Here is a 19,795-nt window from a genome sequence, read left to right as displayed (position 1 = left end):
CGCACCCACAACTCTGGAGATGCATGTGCCCACCGCCCTGGCAGGGGCCCTAGGGATTGGACTGTAATTGGGAACGGACTGGCTGCCCCAGCTGAGCAGGGCAGCTACTGGGTGTCGGAGGAAGCTCATCTCCCAGGGCAGATCTCTGCCCCTCCTGCTCCCAAAGCTGGTTCTTGGCCATCCAGACTTCGTTTTGCCAGGCCCTCTGTTCAGAAACCCCCCTCCTGGAGCCCAATTTCACTTCCTCCCACTCAGTCCGGCCTGGCCATTCCCCTCCCTGGAGGCCTCCAGCTGCAAGCAGTGAACTCCTTACCTACATCATTGTGGCCCGGGAATGGGGAAGAGAAACAGGAGAATGAGGAAACTCAAGGAAAAAAAGTGGAATGGCAGGCAGGCCCCCCTCCCCAGTTCCTCAAATGCAGTCCCACTGTCCCAAAAACCCCCAGGAACAGAATGAGGGAAGGGAGGGGATTTCTGCACCAGGCATTAAGGGCCTCTGAAATACCTTTCAGCCCTGCTGACCTATTAGGCCAATGACTTGTGTCCCTGTTTATTTTGGGGTGGAAGGATTCCCCTGCAGCCCCATGTCCAGCGTGGGAAGGTACCAGTCCAAAGAGAATTGAGCTCTGAAAGCCCTAACCCTTTTGAACCCCCCGATTCTGCAGCATGGGGGCGCCTGGGCCACCCCACCTCCCTAAGGCAGAGAATGGGGAGAGGGGTTTCTGGAATGCTGGGGGTGGGGGGTGCTGAGTGCTATCCTCTTAGCCACATGGCCTGGCCTGGGAGAGTAGGGAGAGGCCTGTGCCCCACTCCAAGTGGACGCTTCCATTCTCACGGGCTCAATTTGACTACTTTCACTTTCAAGGTACCAAAGCAGTGACCCCCAACCCCTCCTCTCTAGGCACAAATTGACTGGCTAGGCTACAATAAGAGGCAGCTGGGAGTATTAGCCAAACCCTCTCCCAGCGCCTCCCCCACTGCCTCAGCTACCCCCACTACATCCCCAACACGTGTGTGGGTGTCGCAGGAGCTGGGGAACGGTCACCCCTGAATACCCCCACCTGAGTGAGCAGCAGGACAATATTTTAGGCAGTTGCGGGAGTGCGCAGACACTGGGCAGAACGGGACACGGGGCCTCCCCGTCCCCCATTGAAGCCGTCCCAGCCCCGGAGAAGGGGAGCGCTGGGAAAGGCGTGCTTACCTGAGAGAGAGGGGGTTCGGGCCCGGCCGGCCCATGGCGTCGCGCGCCCCCGGCCCCCCGAAATCCCGAGGGGGCGGGCGGGCCCCCGCCCCGGGCGCGTTCTCTCCCGCGCGCCGGCTCCTGGCTCGCGGCTCGCTCGAGCGGGGCTCAGGCAGGAAACCCGGGCTCGGAAAATGGCCAGCGCCTCATCATTTCCGCCGCCAGCGCTTGACAGTTGCGGGAGGATGCGCCTCCGGGCCGGCACCAGGGAAACTTTGCTGTCTCCGACGTCGCCACCGCGGGCCGCGACAGTCCGGGCGGGCGGCCGGGCGGAGGCGGTGGCCCGAGCCCATGCCGCCCCTCGCCGTTATGTAAAGAGGAACCGGCTGTGCTAGCAGAGCCCGGCGGGGGAGGGCGGCTACGAGAGGGGCGGGGCCGGGGAGGGGCTGGGCCACGCGAAGCCCCGCCCCCGGCCGCCCGCGAGCCGGACTCGGCCGAAGGCGGAGGGGGGCGGGAAAAACAGGGCTCGAGGGGCGGGGCTGGTCCATGCCCCGCCCACCAGCCCGATTTCTCCGCAACTGACAGAGTCCTGGGGTCTCAATCGCAAGCCCGGAGAGGCGGGCCCTTGTGAAACCACGCCCACAGCTCGCCCACCCGATGGCGTATCGCACAGCCTAAAGTAGGGAACGAACGGCAGGAGGGGCGGGGCAACCCTGGCCCCACCCAGGGAGCGTCAGCGACCACCACGGGAGCCTCCACGCTGTGGGGGCGGGGTCGGATGAAGGAAAGGCGGGGTCTGAAGGCGGGGCCAGGCCAAGGCTCCTGGCCTCGAGGGGGCGCGACCCTGCAGACTCCCTCCTGCCGACTCCCTCCTGCCGGGCCTTATCTGCGCGCGCCGGGCCGGTCAGTGCAATAGCGACCGCAGCTTTCATCATCACCCGGGGAAGGATCCCAACGCCGCCCAGCCCCGACTATCCGCAACTCTACTGAGCCGACCCCCCATAGCGCCACCCTCAGCTCTACCCCTGTCGTAACCAGTGGCCCTGTAGACGGGCCTCTATGGGCCCATCCATTTCCCAACTCCAGGAGGGCATCCTTCTCCAGGAAGCCTTCCTGAATCGCTGGCTCCCATGGCCTCTGGGCCTCCCTCTCTGCTCTCCCCGGGGCTACTTTCATTTTATCTGAGCCATAGGTGGGATGAGGTTCACAGTGGGGTCCGCACTAGCCTGAAGGGGAGCACACACCCAGCCAGCCCTTCCTCTAACACAGGGAAGGAGGGGAGAGAGGAATGTCTGCTCTTCTCTCCCTCCCACAACAGGAAACAAGTCGCTCACACCCCCAGTTTGCAGGGGCCACATGGACTCTTTCCAGACAACACACTCTTCCATTCCCCTGCCTCCCCCTCTTACTAACCTTGGGCAAATGACTTCACTTCTCCACACCTCAATTTCCTCATCAATGAAATGGAAATAATAAGAGTACCCATAACCCAGGGTTGTTTTGAGGATTAAATGAGTTAATGCATTAAAGCACTTAGCAAGGGGCTTTGCCCAAGGGGAAACACTGCTAGTGTTTGTTCAACAATCAGGCCTGAGTCCTGCCGTTGGTGCTACAGGAAGGGGTTCCCCCAGAAGATGGGGATTTCCAGATTTCACCAGATGGCGGAAGGGGGCCTGTCTGCTGTAGGATCCTTAGAGTTCAATAACCTTGAAGGAACTGGCCACAGACATGTGCTTTCCATAAATATGTATGTCAGGCATTGTTCAGAGTGCTGGGGACACAGCACTGAATGAGACAGACAAATATCCCTGCCTTCATGGGCATCCCTTGTCCTCAGCTGACATTCTGGTGAGGGGATGTAGAACACGAATAAATGGAAAGTGTATTATGGAATAATGTATTATGAAGATGACAAAACAGTAACAGGATGGAGAGTGCTTCCCAGGCTCTCTGAGACTGGACGCTTGGAGGACCTTCTGCTGCTAAGTCACTTCAGTCGTGTCCAACTCTGTGTGACTCCATAGACGGCAGCCCACCAGGCTCCTCTGTCCCTGGGATTCTCCAGACAAGAAGAGTAAGGAACTAATATTTGGAATGAGACCACCCCTCTCCTCCACCTCACAACAAGAAGGATCCAGGCATGATAAAGAACAGTAAGTGGAAAGATCCTGATGTGGGAATAAACGATGTATTCAAGGGAAGTCAAGAAAGCAGTGGTGATGCCTGGACTGACAGATAGGACGAGATGAATGCAGCCCATCACATGGAGACTTACAGGTCCTGGTGGCAGGTCTGGGAATTATCCTGGGAGCAATAAGCCATGGAGAGTTTCGCACAGAAGGACCTGTTGCATTTGAGCTGCAAAGTTTGCAGCTGGCAGCCCATAAGGAGGTGCCCCAGTGATGTTCACACAGCAGCTGATGATATGGGACAAAGGGAGTAAGTCGTCAGGGAAGCCTAACCCGATCACCCCATATTATTCTCTTTCTTACATCTGGGGAGACTGGGGTCCACAGAGAGCAATTACTTGCCTGCAGTCACACAGCTGCCAGGTGGTGCCAACAGAGCAGCCAGGTACACAGCAGTTGTCAAATGGTTGCTGAAATCTGCCAGCCACAAGCACTTTCCCTCTCACGGCAGCTTTGCTGACTTAAATGGAGACTTGTGGTTCTTCCCCTTTTTAATCACAGTGCAAGCCTTCCCTCGCGCCAGATTTCTCTGAGGCCCCAAGTGGTTTCCTTTCTCGTTTAATTTCTTCTCGCCACGCGTCCCCTCCAGAGTCCAGTTTCTTGTTTCAGTGCTCTCCGCGGTTGAGACTTCTCACTTCGTTTTTGTTTTTACTTAGAAAGGCAAAGGGTTTTCAGCGAATACTCCTCCACCGCCTTGCCCTAGATTTCAGAGCATCACGGCTTAGAGCAGCGATTTCATCTTCTCCGCAGGCAAGCTGGCCGGCCTAGGCTCCTCCCACTTTACAGGTCACTGGGGCCCAAAGGGAGTAAGAGGTTTATTCGAATTCCCCGGAAACAAGCAAAGCGGTCTTGGGGGAGCCAACCGCCCTTCCTTCTGACAGTGAAAAATGCTGAGCCGGAGCGCACCTGCTGCCTGCCAAGTTTCGGGGCTCGGATACTCTCAGGATTAATAAGAGTAACAAAAGAGTAGTCGATAACTATTAGTAAATACTTAATCGGACCACTGATAATGATATTAACAACTGATATTAATAACAAAATTTAACCAGTACAGGGTTAATAATAAAAGGATCGATAACAATAAATATAACAATGTAATAACAGTTATGAAATCTAGCTAATAATAATAATACACTGTTAACTATTATAAGATTAATTGCAAATATAAAATAGCAATAAGATATTAGTAATAATAAATATAATAACAGGTATAGGATTAATAGTATTAATTGTAGCTTATAGTAATAATAATAATGCGGGAGCTTCCCTGGTGGCTCAGTGTTAAAGAATCTGCTTGCCAATGCAAGAGATACCCATTAGATCCCTGGAGCAACCAATCCCATGAGCCACAACTCCTGAGCCTGTGCTCTAGAGGCCGGGAACTGCAACTACTGAGCCGGCCGTGCTCTAGAGCCGGTCTGTGCTCCACAGCGTGAGAAACCACCGCAATGAAAAGCCTCTGCACTGCAACCAGAGAGGAGCCTCGCTCTCCAGGACCAGAAAAAAACTCGCGCACCAACAAAGACCCAGAAAAAAATATACGAAATTATAAAGAAAATAATGGTGATAGGATTCATAATAATAAACATAAAATAAGAGGATAGTAATAAGATTAATAATAAATGTAATATAATATTGTCATGTTAACAGTTTTAGGACTAACAACCACTTAATAAGTAGATTACATGTTAATAATAAGTATAAAAATAATAGGCTAGAATTAATAGGTATAACTATATATAACATACTATAATTATAATAACTAATGATCTAGGATTAATTATAACATGATTAACAAGTTGTTTATTTTTTAGTTCTAACAGTTTATTGCTACCAAGCCATCTCCCTCCACCCTCCTCATGCATGTGTGCCCTGTCATGTAACTCCATGGACTGCAGCTTGCCAGGCTCCTCGGTCCATGGACTTTTCCAGGCAAGAATACTGGAGTGGGTTGCCATTTCCTTCTCCCATGATTAACAGCTTTTGAGGCTTGTTTCATGCCACATATTGTTCTCTACCAGTGCCAACAAATGGAACTTTCTGTGGTAATGGAAATGTTTTATCTGTGCTGTCCAGTATGGTCACCACATGAGGCTACTACTGAGTACCTGAAATGTGGCTAGTGTCACTGAAGAAATGAATCTGTAACTTTATTTAATGTTAATGAATTAACTGCAAGGACATCCAACCAGTCAATGCTAAAGGAAATCAGTCCTGAATAGTCATTGGAAGGACTGATGCCGAAGCTGAAGCTCCAATACTTTGGCCACCTGATCCAAAGTACTGACTCATTAGAAAAGACCCTGATGCTGGGAAAGATTGAAGGCAGGAGGAGAAGGGGATGACAGAGGATGAGATGGTTGGGTGGCATCATCAACTCTATGGAAATAAGTTTGAGCAAGCTTCGGGAGTTGGTGATGGACAGGGAAGTCTGGCGTGCTGCAGTCCATGGGGTCGCAGAGGTGGACATGACTGAGCAACTGAACTGAACTGACTGAATTAAAATTTAAATAGCCACACGTGGTGAGTGGCTACTGTACTAGCTCTGAATGTTTCACATATCTTAACTCTCACATTAGCCCTCAGGTAAGTACTATTATTATTATTATCTCTATTTTATGATGAAGAAACTGAAGCACTGAAAAGTTAAATCATTGACCCTCATCAGAGTTTCTCCCCACTTCTAGGGCAGGAAGCCATTGTTTGGGGGAAGCCCATAATTAAGATTAAAGGCTCTAGGGGGTCACTCAGAGAGGTTTAGAATTTAGAGTTCAGCATCTGCTTAGCTGTGGGATCACTTAGCCTCTAAGCCTCAGTTTCTTCATCTGTAAAATGGGAACAATTACAGGGCTGATCTCATTAGGTTGTGGGGGAGAATTTGACACATTAATAGCTTGAGAGATTGGTTGGCACTTCCACATAGCATGTGCTCAATGTGCTGGGCTGTGTTTAGTTGCTCAGTCGTATCTGACTTTTTGCGACCCCGTGCACTGTAGCCTGCCATGCTCCTCTGTCCATGGGGATTCTCTAGGCAAGAATACTCAGATGGGTTGCCATGTCCTCCTCCAGGGTATCTTCCCAACCCAGGAATCGAACCAGGGTCTCCTGCATTGCAGGTGGATTCTTTACCAGCTGAGCTACCAGGGAAGCCCAATAGTGTTGATTATAATCTATAATGGGATGTTAGTCAAATGTCCCTCACAGATTGTGAAGAGTGGCAGCCACAGAGACAAGCCCTGCAGGTGACAGACCCTCACACCCAATTTACACATGAGATCACTGAAGTTTGAGGGTCAAGACTGTTGCCCAGCCTTGGTGTAAACATCTGTAAAACATGCTTCTGCAGAACTGTCCCCTTCCTACTGAGCACAAAGTCTGAGCCACAGATGGGGAAGAGACCGGAGTGGCTGGCTGCTCCCTAGTTGGGTAGTGACTGGTGCAATTGCCTGAATGTATATATGCCCCTACTTTCAGGCTGAAATCCTAACTTCCCCCAAGGAAATTGTGTCAGGAGGTGGGGCCTTTAGAGGTGATTAGACCTGGAGAGCAGAGACCATATGAATGGGATCAGTGCCCCTGTAAAGAGACCCAGCAGAGAGCCATCTCTGCTTCTGCCATGTGAGCTTACAGCTAGAAAACACTACTTTTGAAGCAGAAACCTGTCTCTCACCGGTCACTAGAAATAAGTGACTGTAGTTTATAAGGCACTCAATTTATGGTATTTTGTTATAGCAGCCTGAACAGAGAGCACTGGTACCAAGAAGTGGGTTCTGCTGTAACCAATATCTAAAAATGTGCAAGCAGCTTTGGAACTGGGTGCTTGGTAGATACTGAAAGAGCTCTGCAGGTGCATGCTAGGAAAAGCCTACACTGCCTGTGAACCCACCATTAAGGGCGATTCTGATGAGGACCCAGAAAGAAAAGAAGTTTGCTACAGAGACCCATCCAAGTCACTGGAAGAATGACCCGCAGGCATTTTGGAGCTCATCAGGGCTGTCCTCTCATCACAGGCCCAGAGGGCGAGGGATTGGGTGGGAGGAGGATTTCAGAGGAGGGGCCTCCCCTGCAGGACTCTGCTCTCCACACGAGGTTGGTGGATCCGTGCTGCTCCACAGGGCTCTAGCAGCCACACTGCAACCTGCCAAGCTGTGTGTGTGGTGGGTGGGAGTTGTGGAGGGGGCATGACTGCCTCTACCAGGACATCGGAGGAGCTGCAGGAGCACCATCCAGCCAGAGGGCCACCAGGCAGGTAGAGCCACCTGCGTGAGGTTCCAGTCCAGGAGCACCTGGCAAAGCGATGGGAGCAACACAGAGTCTTGGGGCCCAGCTCCTGCCCAGCAAAGCTTTCAGGGGCAAGAAAGCCACCCTGTGTCCAGAAGGCATCCCTCCCCACGCACACAGACCCAGGATGCCTGGAAGGTAGAGTATCTAGCCAAAGAGGATTATTTTGGAGCCTTAAGGTTTTGGACTTGTTGGGGACCTTTCTTTCCTATTTCGCCCTTTTGGAATGGGAGTGTCTGTCCTGTGCCTGTCTCACCACTGTATCTTTTAAAATATTTATTTGTTAATTTATTTGGCTATACCAAGTCTTATTTGTGGCATGTGGGATCTATTAATAGTTCCCTGACCAGGGATTGAACCCATGCACCATGCATTGGGAGAACAAAGTCTTAACCACTGGACTGCCAGGGAAGTCCCCAGCACTGTATCTTGAAAACACATAACAGGTTTGATTTCATAGCTGGAAAGGAACTTGCCTCAAAATGAATTATACTTCGAGGTTCACCCATAATGTTTAGGTGAGACTTTGGGCTATAGACTTTTGGGTTGATGTTGGAAGGAGTTAAGACTTTGGGAGCTCTTGAACACATTTTGCATGTGTGAAGGACATGCATTTTGGGAAACCAGTAGAATGCAATGGACTGAATGTTCATGTCCCTCCAAAATTGACTAAGAAAGCTGGTGCTGGAGTTCTCCAGGTCTGGGTTTTCATCTCAGCACTACTGTATTACCTCTAGCAAGAGACTCTCGTTTTCTGAGCCTCAGTCTCCCCATTCTGTAAAATGGGTATAATAGTAGTAGGTAAAGGAAGAACTGTACAAAAAAGAGCTTCACAACCCAGATAATCACGATGGTGTGATCACTCACCTAGAGCCAGACATCCTGGAAGGTGAAGTCAGCTAGGCCTTAGAAAGCATCACTATGAACAAAGCTAGTGGAGGTGATGGAATTCCAGTTGAGCTATTTCAAATCCTGAAAGATGATGCTGTGAAAGTGCTGCACTCAATATGCCAGCAAATTTGGAAAACTCAGCAGTGGCCACAGGACTGGAAAAGGTCAGTTTTCATTCCAATCCCAAAGAAAGGCAATGCCAAAGAATGCTCAAACTACTGCACAATTGCACTCACGTCACACGCTAGCAAAGTAATGCTCAAAATTCTCCAAGCCAGGCTTCAGCAATACGTGAACCGTGAACTTCCAGATGTTCAAGCTGGTTTTAGAAAAGGCAGAGGAACCAGAGATCAAATTGCCAACATCTGTTGGATCACTGAAAAAGCAAGAGAGTTCCAGAAAAACATCTATTTCTGCTTCATTGACTACGCCAAAGCCTTTGACTGTGTGGATCACAATAAATTGTGGAAAGTTCTTCAAGAGATGGGAATACCAGACTACCTGACCTGCCTCTTAAGAAACCTATATGCAGGTCAGGAAGCAACAGTTAGAACTGGACATGGAACAACAGACTGGTTCCAAATAGGAAAAGGAGTACGTCAAGGCTGCATATGGTTACCTTGCTTATTTAACTTATATGCAGAGTACATCATGAGAAATGCTGGGCTGGAAGAAGCACAAGCTGGAACCATATATGCAGATGACACCACCCTTATGGCAGAAAGTGAAGAAGAACTCAAAAGCCTCTTGATGAAAGTCAAAGAGGAGAGTGAAAAAGTTGGCCTAAAGCTCAACATTCAGAAAACGAAGATCATGGCATCTGGTCCCATTACTTCATGGCAAATAGATGGGGAAAACAGTGGAAACAGTGTCAGACTTTATTTTGGGGGGCTCCAAAATCACTGCAGATGGTGATTGCGGCCATGAAATTAAAAGACGCTTACTCTTTGGAAGGAAAGTTATGACCAACCTAGATAGCATATTCAAAAGCAGAGACATTACCTTGCCAACAAAGGTCCGTCTAGTCAAGGCTATGGTTTTTCCAGTAGTCATGTATGGATGTGAGAGTTGGACTGTGAAGAAAGCTGAGTGCTGAAGAAGTGATGCTTTTGAACTGTGGTGTTGGAGAAGACTCTTGAGAGTCCCTTGGACTGCAAGGAGATCCAACCAGTCCATCCTAAAGAAGATCAGTCCTGGGTGTTCATTGGAAGGACTGATGATGAACCTGAAACTCCATTACTTTGGCTACCTCGTGTGAAAAGTTGACTCATTGGAAAAGACCCTGATGCTGGGAGGGATTGGGGGCAGGAGGAAAAGGGGACAACAGAGGATGAGATGGCTGGATGGCATCACTGACTCGATGGACGTGAGTCTGAGTGAACTTTGGGAGTTGGTGATGGACAGGGAGGCCTTGGCGTGCTGTGATTCATGGGGTCGCAAAGAGTCGGACACGACTGAGCGACTGAACTGAACTGAACTGACTGAAAGGAAAGTTAAATTATGTAGGGAGTTTTAGTCCCTAGAGGGCACCCAGTGAATGCTCTGTATCTGATTGTTATCAAAGGATAACTGGACCACACTGAGCTCCTCATTGTTCCTCAAATATACCATCATGTTGCCACTTCAGAGCCTCTGCACTGGCTGTTTCCTCTGCCCAGAATGTCCTTCTACCAGATGTTTCCATCCCTCAATTCATTCACTCCCTGGAGGTCCCTGCCCACCGAACCTAGGACAGGCCCCTCGCCACTGCTGTCATGCTCTGTCTCTGCCCTGCTTCTTTCTCTTCCAGCACTTCATGAGGCCACTCAATCAGCTTTACTGTCTGGCCCACATGGTGAGGAATGGAGGCCTCCTGCTAAGAGCCAGGAAAACACAGAGACCCCCAGGCAACAGCCATGTGAGTACACCATTTTGGAGATAGATCTTCCAACCCCAAGTCAAGACTTCACATGAAGGGAGCTCAAGCCCCTGTTTTGACTATAATCTCATGAAAGATCCTGAGCCAGACACACTCGGCTAAACGGCTCTGAAATTCTTATAATCATATGAAATAAAATATGTTCACCATTTCAAGCCACTAAGTTGGGGAGTAGTTTAATACATGGCAATAGTAAACTAATACAGAGCTCAAGACAGCTCTAGGGTTGTCCAACCACCATGATCCCCACCCATCAGTGTCCAGCTGACACTGGGAGGTTCAGGAAAGGGTATCCCTGGCCAGAAAAGAATTATGCAACTGGCTTCTCCCTCTTTCCTCCTGGGCTGTCGGAACACAGGGCTAGGTTCCCGGGCTGGGGTCTAGTCTGCTGAGCCCAGGTGCCTGATGCCATCTACACCCTCTGCTTCCTTCCCGAAGATTTAGTTCCCTTTTCAGTCCTCCCAGTGCCTTCCAGACTAAGACCGCTCCAAGTCCTTGCCTAAAAAAAGGATGAGCAGTGTTTATAATCTGGACTCCACTTCCGGAAATGCATGTCCGGCTGAGACCGTCACAGGCAATATTTTATCCCTCCACCCCCTCCCCACTGTGAATGGTGTGCTATGAATTTCCCTATTTTTCAGATGATGAATCTGAGGCATAAGGCAGTGAAAAAAAAAAAGCCACACAACTGGCAAGTGATTGAAGCATCCAGACTAGACTCAGGGCTATCTGATTGCAGAACCTCAGCTCTTAACTACCTATGCTACCCAAGTAGTAATAACAGTGACGGTAAAAACAGAATCAACTGTTATGACAGCATTGTGTGCCAGGCACCATTTTGAAGGCTTTCTATGAACTGAACGATGGAATCTTCCCAGCAAACCGTATGGAGAGAATGTTGTTTCCCTCCCTCTGACAGAGGTGAAACTGAAGGACGGAGAGGCGCAGGACCCTAGCCGGTAAGTGGCCCTGCACTGATTGACACTCAGGCTGCAGAATTCAGACCGTGACCAAAATCGTCAGCGCCGGCTGTGCGACCCACGTCCACCCCAAGGGTCCGCAGCCCAGCCCAGCCCAGCCCAGGGAGTTGTAAGCCGCCCCCTCTTCCGCCCGGGGAATCTGGTTTCTGAGGGGAAGTGACTCAGTGGCCTGAGGCCCCGCAGATAATTATTCACTTCCAGTCCCGGTAATTAAAGGTCCTAATGGCTCCGCAGAGGACTTACAACCTAGTTACTCCAGCGATCCCCACCCCTGCCCGGGCATCAGCGTGGGGCGCCAGAACTTCCCCGGCGCGAGCTTGGCGGGAATCCCAGGCTGCGGCCCGGCGGGCAGCAGCGCGTTTGCGCGGGGCTCTGGCGCCCCCTGGTGGCCTGGATGGTGGCGGGCGCGCCGCAGTCCACCTCCTGCAGCCTTCCTGCCAAGAGTCGCTCTTGGATTCCCACCAAGCCTTCCCAGAAGCCTCCCAGGCCTCGGATTCGATGCCTCCAATCCACAGTCAAATGGCCACGAAGGTCTAGAGCACGGGTGTGGGGCATAGTTTAATTTGTGGCTTCTTCCTTTAGTGCTGGGTCACTCTGGGCAAGTGACTTGTGCTCACTGAGCCTCCGTTTCCTCAAATCTGTAAAATACAGATAAAGCATGAACCCACCTCACAGGATTGTATTGCAAACTAAGTAAAATAATTAATGTAGATGTTCCTGCCACACAATAGGTGCTCAATATATGCAATTATTATTACTATTATTCATTTCCCAGGCACAAGCCTGATTATGTGTCCTGTTTGTGTCCTGCTCTAAACCCTCCACGGCTCCTATTAGCTTCTGAATACAATTCAAGCACCTCAGCCTGACATCCCAAGCCCTTTCTCATTCCTGACGACCTCCTCTAGCCACAACATCTATCAACTCCAGACTCTCTGGCCATACCAGACTTTTCTCTGTCTCCTGCTTCTTGCTTTCAGACCTTTGCCCACACATTCTCACTGCCTACCGTTCCCTTTCCCTTTCCTCTGCTTGGCAAACTCATATATATGTCCTTCAAAATCACCTGAAAAAAACAAACAAACCCCCCAAAGAGAATTCCCTGGTGCCTTCCATTGCAGGGGGCATGGGTTCCATTCCTAGTTGGGGAATTAAAATCCTGCATGCTGCATGATGTGGCCAAAACGAAAACAAACCAAAGGAAACCACCTGAAACGTGACCTCTGTCTGAAGTTAACTCCGGTTCCCTGGGACACTGCGACTTCTGGCCTCCCTTTGGCTTCCTCTGTATCAAGCCTCTGAGACAGAGAAGTCTTGTCCGTTAGGGTGCAATCTCATTCATTTGTCTGTGTACCTTCCAGGCTTGGAGCTCCTGGGGCGTGAGGCTGGTGTTTTGCTTATCTCTGAAACTCTGGCTTGCAGCTCTGACCTAGCAGGCGTTAGGCACTTGAAGCATGGTCTGAGATAAACAATAGGTATGCCATGATCATCGGTGGATGGTGGTTGATTCCAAAGCACAGACTTTTGATGGGAGCCTTGGTTCTGTTACCTTCATGCCGGCTTGATCTCTCTAAGCCTCAGTTTCCTCATCTGCAAAATGTACTTGTGACGATTCAGTGAAATTCTGTGTGTAAAGAGCTTAACACAGGACACTCAATGATGCTGATTATTATTAGCTAAACCTGTCTCAGTCCTTCCTTTACCCTGAGGAGTAGATGACTGAGAACAGCTTAATAGTTTCCTCCCCTATCTGTTAATACATTAAAAGTAGCACCAACATGTTAACTAAAGTATGAAGTGAAAGTGAAAGTCGTTCAGTTGTGTCTGACTCTTTGCGACCCCATGGACACTCCATGGGATTCTCCAGGCCAGAATACTGGAGTGGGTAGCCTTTCTCACCTTCAGGGGATCTTCCCAACTCAGGTCTCCCGCATTGCAGGTGGATTCTTTACCAGCTGAGCCATCAGGGAAGCACAAGAGTACTGGAATGAGTAGCCTATCCCTTCTCCAGAGAATCTTCCCAACCTAGGAATCGAACTGGGGTCTGCTGCATTGCAGGCGAATTCTTTACCAGCTGAGCTACCGGGGAAGCAATTACACTCCAATATAAAATAAATCAACTAAAAATAAATTTAGAAAAGGAATGAAGTACTGATGCATGCTACAGTGTGGACGACCCTTGAAGCAATATGCTGAGTGAGAGAAGCCAGACACAAAGGATCACACTGTGATTCTATTTGGACACGATTCCATTTACATGAACTATCCAGAGTGGGTAAATACATAGAGACAGAACACAGACTCCATGGTTGCCAGGGCCTGGGAGAAGAGAGAACTTGGAGAGCAACTGCTAATGGGTACTAATAGGTCTGGGTCTCCTTTTGGGGTGATGGGAATGTTCTGGAACTAGATAAAGAGGTGGTGGTTGCACCACACCAAATGGACTAAGTGCCACCGTGCCGTGTGCTGTGCTTAGAGTCGCTCAGTCATGTCCGACTCTTTGCGACCCCGTGGGCTGTAGCCCACCAGGCTCCTCTCTCCATGGGGATTCTCCAGACAAGAATACTGCAGTGGGTTGCTGTGCCCTCCTCCAGGGGGTCTTCCCAACACAGGGATCAAACTCAGGTCTCCTGCACTGCAGGCGGATTCTTCACTGTCTGAGCCACCAGGGAAGCCCACGTGCCACTGAGTTGTACTTTAAGGTGGTTAATTTTATGCTATGTGAATTTCATCTCAATTAAAAAAAAAAAACAAAAAAAGGTTAGCTAAAGGAGTGAGGATTTGAAGGGAGTTTGGAAATGGGCTCTTTCCTTCTCCTGTCCTGCCCCCAGGCTGGTTTTGACCCCAAAATGGACGGCTCAAGGCTTCCCACCCAAGTTGCAGTCCTACCCCTGACCTGGCAGAAGCTGGGTCCCACAGAGGGTCTACGAGAGCGTGGGCCACTGCACACCGGCAGATCAGCCAGGCTGGCTCCACGATCACAGTCAATGTGCGGTGGCCATGTGACACGTAGCCAGCATCTGGTAAGTGAGCCTGGCCTCAGGGTGAGCCTAAAGGAGCCCAGGAAGGTTGTCCAGCAGGGATGCTAGGCTCAAAAGTGGCCACAAGGCAAGCAGGTCCTCTCTGGGGCGTAAGACCTTGAGATACACAGAGAGGAGCAGAAAATGGCTAGCGGGCAGGAGGAAAATGGCATCAAGAAGTTAGGAGTAACCTTGAAGGCCTAGACTGCTGGCTAAGGAGGCTGCAGTGTCCTCTGCTAGGAGGGCGCTCAGGACCATTTACCGTCCAGATTGAAAAGGGTTGTCTCAAAAGAAAAAAAGAGAAAAGGGTTGTCTCTGGAGCCTCAGGCGGCTGCATCACTTCCCTTCAGCATCTGGCACTGGGCTGGGGGTGCCTGAGCGGAGTGCCTCAGGCTATTCCCCTGGCCAAGAGCTGGACTCCGGGGCCAGCGGCCTGGGGCCTGTAGTCTCTGCCCTGTTTGCTGGCTGTATGACCTCAGGCAGGTTACTTCACTGCTCTGAGGCAGCAGGAACCAAAGGGCCTAGGAGAGGAGGCACTGAGATCAGAAGAGGAGAGAGAGAAGTACTTGGCAACACTTTGAGACATAGAAGCAGGAAGCTGAGGGCAGAGGGGTGTAGAGAGCAGCTGAGCCTCATATTTCCATTTTCCCCAAGCTGGTCTCCCTTCATTGCTGAGATGGTTTCCTATGATTGCCCTCAGCATGGCTGCCCGACCTCCCCTTGTCACAGTAAAATCAGGTCCTTGCAATCTTGGCTCAAGATGTTCCCTGGGGCTGAGCTTTCTCTCCTGTCTCTAATGACTGGTGCAAGGACAGACAGGTCAACCCACAAGCCCAGTGAAAATCAGTTTCAGGTTTGTGTAGAATGGTCTGATAGGAGAATGACCTTTTCTATTCGTCTGGAGCTGTGAGGACAGAGGTTCAGAGCTTTCAGGCACTACATTGCCCGGGAATGAATCTACTCAGAGGAGAGCAAAACCCAGAGACTGGGAGAAACTGAAGACTGACAATAATGGCTTTGCACCTAGAGCCAGCCATACCTAAAAGCAATTACTCTTAGGCTTCTCAGCCACGTGTCAGTTAATTCTCTCTTTGGCTGAAACCTGTTTGTGTGCAGTTTTTAGCCACTTGGCAACTAAGAGTCCTGCCAAACACCTGTTTGTCCTCCAGATAAGTATATCATCCATAGGTCCCTCATGAGCCACCCATGCCTGAAATAGTTACTAGGATATGGTCCTGGGTTGTTTGGAGCACCAGAACATTTCCTATACACCTATTTCCCCAAAGACCCTATATTTTGATTTCCTTACCCCAAATGACACATTTCCTAGATAAGGACTTAGTTCTGTTTTAAGATTTTCTATTACTCAAAGATGTTTGAACTGCCAAGCAAAACCTGTGAGCAGAAGAAGATAATACCTAATAGTTATTAAGCACTTACTACAGAATGGTACTGTTCTAAGAGCTTTATATTATTACCCAGAGGGGCAGCAAGGCATAGACTCCAATTCCAGACTGTCTGAATTAAAATCCATTTGTTCACTGTGTTAATTCAGGCAAGCTATTTCATCTTGCTTTTAAAATTTGTAAAATGGGAATGGTAAAACTATTCCTACTTCTTAGCATTTTCATCAGAAGCAAAACAGACAGCAAGTGCTTAGTAAACATTAGCTAGTATTCTTGAAATCCCTCATAACACCTTATAAGATGGGTCACTGTTATTTCTTCTGGTTTACCGATGAGGAAACCAAGGCACAGAGAGGTGAAGTGAGTTGCTAAAGGTCACACAGCTTGAAAATGGCAGAGTGGAGATTGGAATCCACTTGTGAACATTAACTCCGTTAACTTCTGGCTCAAAGCATGGTCGCAAATTGCTTTATGAGTCAGGCCAGTGCAAGGCCTCCCCCTACACTTCTGTAGTCCTGGATGTGGCTCGGGGACCATAGCCGTCAGCACCCCTCCCTTCAGCCGCACCTGACCAGACAATATATATAAACATACACATCTAACTGGAGAAGGAAATGGCAACCCACTCCAGTATTCTTGCCTGCAAAATCCCATGAGGAGCCTGGCAGGGCTACAGTCCATGGGGTGGCAGAGTAAGACACGACTGAGCGATTAACACGCACACGTCAAAGGCAGTCATTTGGGCATTCTAGGAGGGGGTGTGATTTATATCTTAGAAGGGGCTATCAGTCTGTGTTTTGCTAAGGCAGTACTGGGACAGGCTTCTTTGAACTTGAACTGGAGGTGATGAGGTGGTTAGGAATATGGGTTTTGGAATCCAATAGGCTTGGGTTGTAGTCTCAGCTCTGGCCCTTCCTATTGAGCATAAGCGTGTCACTCCCCTCTATGAGCCTTGGTTTGAAGATTGTGCAAAAGGAACGTGGCCCTGAGCCAGAATGCAATACATCTTAGTTATTAATAAGGAACAGGGGAAACTCAGAGAAAGTTTAAAATGCTCCTTGGGAGAAAGCATTCAGGAACTAGGGGATCTGTTTGGGGAGGGGGGTGAGAAGCCCCATCAATGATAGAGGGGAAAAAGAGTTGGTGATGTCACCTTTTAAGGCAGGGCTCTCAAATCCTCCCTTTGACTCCAGGGAATGAACTGGCAAGAACTCCTGGGTCAGGACTTCCCTGGTGGTCCAGTAGTGAAGGATCTGCCTTGAGATGCAGGGAACACGGGTTCAATTCCTGATCGGAGAGCTAAGAGCCCACATGCCGTGGAGCAGCTGAGTCTGCGCACTGCAACTGCTGACCCGTGTGCCACAACTAGGGTCCTCGCGCCACAAGGAAAGGTCCCACGTGACACAACTAGGACCTGAGGCAGCCAAATCAATAAATATATAGACATTAGAAAAAAGAAAAAGAACTCCCAGGTCTCCATGCCTTTGGCAAAGCTGGACCATACTCAGGACCCAGGCTCCGGGCTGGCGGGACACAGGTTTTGTCCCAACAGAGGAGTGGGGCGGTTCCTGAAGTCAGAGGATCACGGCCCTTTCCATCATTCCCCCTCCTCTGTGATCATCCCAGCATGTGGCCTGGGCTGGCATGTTTGTGGTGGAGAACAATTTCAGTTCCTTCTTGGGGCTGGCTGGTCCTGCCCGTTTCTAGGGTGGGGCAGTCAGTGTGGAAGGAAACTCTGCCTCAGACCCCAACTTGGACCACTGTCTTCCCCTACTGGTGGCGAAGTGGGGGATCAGCGGAAAGGGTTGGGACCCCAGATATGCATGCTATGGGCACCTGCCTGGGAGGACTGGTTCAGGCTGAGCCACGTTCTGGTCACCCAGCACCTTCTCTGAGCCAAATGCTGTGTCGGGAGGTCGAGGTGCAGCCGTGAACAAAGCAGACAAAATTCTGAGACAGAATCTTCTCTTGTTGGGGGTGGGTGGGAAGAGAGATCACAGTTTACACAGAGCCATCAAACCCAGGTGCCCTACCTGCAGTTGGCTTCCCCTGGTTCTTCTATTCTTCCACCTCCTGTGCTTTCTCACCTCACCTCCTTCCCTCAGCCTCCTGAGAAAAGCCCGCAGGCTTCCCTGGTCTCACCTCTCCTCTCGCTCTCTCTTTGCTCTAGCCACACTGGCCTCCTCCATATGGTTTTTGTTTTGCTTCTGAGCCTTTGCATTTGCTGTTCCCTCTGCCAGGAATGGTGTTCCCTCTGGATATCTGCATGGCTTGTGCCCTTACTTCCCTCAGGTCTTTACTCAAAACACCTTCTCCAGGAGGTTTCCCCTGCCTAGTTGAAATGGCAACTCCACCATCCTCATTCACAATTCATACGCTCTTCCCTCACTTCATTTTCCCCTTGGGTCCTAACCTTACCTAACGTACTATACGAATGTTGCTTTATCTCTTCTTCTCTCTGGTAAGGGAGGGCAGGAGCCCTTGTCTGGCATTTTCAAAAGACAATTTATTGAGATGAAATTCACATGACATGAAATGAACCCTTTTAAAGTGAACAATTCAGTGGCATTTAATATGTTCATCATGTTGTGCAACCATCATCTCTGACTCCAAAACATTTTCATTGGCCCCAAATAAAACTCTGCACCCACTAAGCAGTCAATTCCCATTCTCCCCTGCCCCTAGCCTCTGGCAACCACCCCTCTGCATTCTTTTTCTATGGATGTATCTTGCTGGATAATTCATACAAATGAAATCACACAGTATATTCACTCAGCATCATGTTTTTAAGATTCATCCACATTGAAGCAAATGCATCTGTACTCCATTCCTTTTTAACGGCTGTGTAACACTCCACTGTATGGGTGTACCATATCTCATTTATTTACACATCTGTTGATGGACATTTGAGTTGTTTCCCACTTTTGGCTACTGTGAACAGTGCTGCTATGAACATGTACTTGTGTCTTTTTAAGTTGTATCCCTGGAGCCTCAGAAAAAGTAGTGCTCAATAAATATTGGTTGAAAGAGTGACTGGAGGAAGCCAAGGCTTTGGACCAAGCAGGGTGGTGTTGGGGTGGTCATATGCCCTCCCGGAAGGGGCAAGGGCTGGGTGAAGAACTGAAGCATTAGCCCTGGAAGGGGACCAGCACATGCAAAGGCCTAGAGCGGGATGCATTCTGGGAACAGGGGAAGCAGATGGCGGATGTTGAGGGAGTGGGAACAGGAAACTGCATGAGGAGGCTGGCGGGGGAGGCAGAGACCAGGACTCCAGGATCTTGTCATTCACAGACAGGAGTCTGGACTCCCTCCTGAGGCAGTGGGGAGCCATGGAAAGGCTCTGAGCAGTGAAGTCACGGCTTGATCTGACCTGAGTTTTATTCAATACTGCAGTCCCTCAACGGGGAATGGATTCAGGGGCATGGAGTTTGGAGTGGCAGAAGGGAGACCCGAGATACAGCCACTGCCCACATCCTGGTGAGAGAGAGATGATGGTGGCTTGGGAAGGGGAAGTGGTGGCCAAGAAGGAGAAGTGATGGACTTGAGACATGGTTTTCAGGTAAAATCACCAGGATTAGTTACGGTAGCCACAGCCCAATTCTGGTCCTTAAATTCCCCTTTCCAGTTCTTCTGAATCACTGTCCCTATTCATAGTAAGCAAAAGGTGGAGACAACCTAATGTGTGTTACGGATGAAAGGGTAAACCAAAAGTGGGACATCCATGCAGTGGAATACTGTTCAGTCCTAAAGGAGTGAAGTACTGATAAACACAGCAATGTAGCAAGCAAAAGATGAAAACATGATGCTGACTGGAAGAAGCCAGGCACAAAAGGCTGCATACTATAGGACTCCAATTATATGAACTATCCAGAATAGGTAAATCCATAATGACAGAAGGTAGACTGGTGGACGCCAGGGGCTGGGAGCAGC

General features: G+C 49.7%; 1 protein-coding gene across 2 annotated transcripts in view; it reads right to left on the bottom strand.

Moving 5' to 3' along the window:
* The window catches only part of SH2B3 (SH2B adaptor protein 3), a 35,064-nt gene extending 33,730 nt beyond the window's left edge, over positions 1–1,334 (bottom strand). For both annotated transcript variants that reach the window (XM_052654550.1, XM_052654551.1), the window contains exon 1: positions 1,202–1,334. The gene's annotated coding sequence lies outside the window, so the exon portion shown is untranslated. The remainder of the gene's footprint in view (positions 1–1,201) is intronic.
* Between the last annotated feature and the right edge of the window lie 18,461 nt (positions 1,335–19,795).

Source organism: Budorcas taxicolor, chromosome 17, assembly GCF_023091745.1.
Source record: "Budorcas taxicolor isolate Tak-1 chromosome 17, Takin1.1, whole genome shotgun sequence".
Classification (NCBI taxonomy): domain Eukaryota; kingdom Metazoa; phylum Chordata; class Mammalia; order Artiodactyla; family Bovidae; genus Budorcas; species Budorcas taxicolor.
The sequence above is the reverse complement of the archived record's forward strand: the minus strand, read 5'-3'. Positions and strand labels throughout refer to the sequence as shown.